The sequence below is a fragment of the Macaca fascicularis genome, chromosome 5 (assembly GCF_037993035.2).
Source record: "Macaca fascicularis isolate 582-1 chromosome 5, T2T-MFA8v1.1".
Classification (NCBI taxonomy): domain Eukaryota; kingdom Metazoa; phylum Chordata; class Mammalia; order Primates; family Cercopithecidae; genus Macaca; species Macaca fascicularis.
Genome location: NC_088379.1, coordinates 39,611,930 through 39,613,322, shown reverse-complemented (window position 1 = coordinate 39,613,322; position 1,393 = coordinate 39,611,930). Strand labels below are relative to the sequence as shown.

At 46.5% G+C, this 1,393-nt stretch overlaps 2 protein-coding genes across 8 annotated transcripts in view; both read right to left on the bottom strand.

Annotated features, from left to right (window-relative positions):
* The window catches only part of RHOH (ras homolog family member H), a 137,487-nt gene that overhangs the window by 41,664 nt on the left and 94,430 nt on the right, over nucleotides 1-1,393 (bottom strand). The window lies entirely within an intron of this gene.
* CHRNA9 (cholinergic receptor nicotinic alpha 9 subunit) overlaps nucleotides 1-1,393 on the bottom strand; it is a 113,553-nt gene that overhangs the window by 69,620 nt on the left and 42,540 nt on the right. The window lies entirely within an intron of this gene.

Below are 1,393 nucleotides of genomic sequence, written 5' to 3'. Positions count from 1 at the left end.
AAGCAACCCACTATCCTCTCAGCAATTCAGGCAAGAAAACCGCAGTCATGCTGTCCTTCCTGTTTTCCCTTACCCCCTAGTCTAATCAGTTTTCAAGCTGTGTCTATTTCATCTCCAAAATTGCTCTCAAATTCATCTACTTCTTCCCACCTCCACTGCCACCAGCCTGTTTCAAGCCGCCCACAGTAGCCTCTTAATTGCTATCCACATTGGCCCTCTCATTTCTCTCTCCTCTTGGCAGCCAAAGACATTTTTAAAAAACCCAATTGTAGTAATTCCTGTCCCTGCCTGATGGCTTCCATTGTTTCCCACAGCGTCAGGACAAAGTCCAATCAGCCACCTGGTTAGTTTTAGCCCAGGCTGGAGTGCAGTGGCGCAATCTCAGCTCACTGCAACCTCTGCCTCCCAGGTTCAAGCGATTCCCTTGCCTCAGTCTCCCGAGTAGCTGGGATTACAGGTGCGTGCCACCACGCCTGGGTAATTTTGTATTTTTAGTAGAGATGGGGTTTCACCATGCTGGCCAGGCTGGTCTCAAACTCCCGACCTCAGGTGATCCACCCACCTTGGCCTCCCAAAGTGCTAGGATTACAGGCGTGAGCCACAGTGCCCGACTTCTCACTGGATTTCTAAGTACAAACCACACTAATTTCTCTGTTTCCAGGACAAAATTCTCTGCTTTTGAATTTTCCCCAGTTTCCTCAGCCTAGGACGGTCTTTCCTTTTCCACCTCCCTTCACCCAGCCAACTCAAAAACATTTTTTTCAAGCTCCTGGTATATGCCAAACACTGTTCTAGGCCACTAAGGTGGTTAAGCTTTTTTGTACCACGAATCCTATTAGTAACCTGGTGAATCCTTATGGACCCTTATTCAGGCTTAGGCTTTATAAGTGCATACAATAAACAGAGAGGTTTATAAAGGAAGCCAAATGTATTGAAACAGTTACCAAAGTATCTTTAAATTGTGATATAGTAACTTACTTTTTTTTTTGAGACTGAGTTTTGCTTTTGTTGCCCAAGCCGGAGTCTCAAAAAAAAAAAAAAAGAGAGAAAATACCTCCCAAGAGGTGACCCCAGCTAAAACCCAAAGGAGGAGAAGGAACTAGTCCCATGAAAAGCCAGGGAAGAGTGTTACCAAGAAGGAGACAAGACAGGCAGGCCCTGGAGTAGCAAGGTGACATGATTTGGATCTGTGTCCCCAGGCAAATCTCACATTGAATTGTAATCCTCAGTGTTGGATATGGGGCCTGGAGGGAGGTGTTGGATCCTGGGGGCATATTTCCCCCTTGGTGCTGTTCTCACCATAGTGTTCTTGTGAGACAAGGTCATTTAAAAGTGTGTGGCACTTCCCCACTCTCTCTTGCTCCTGCTCCGTGCCTACTTCTCCTTTGCCTTC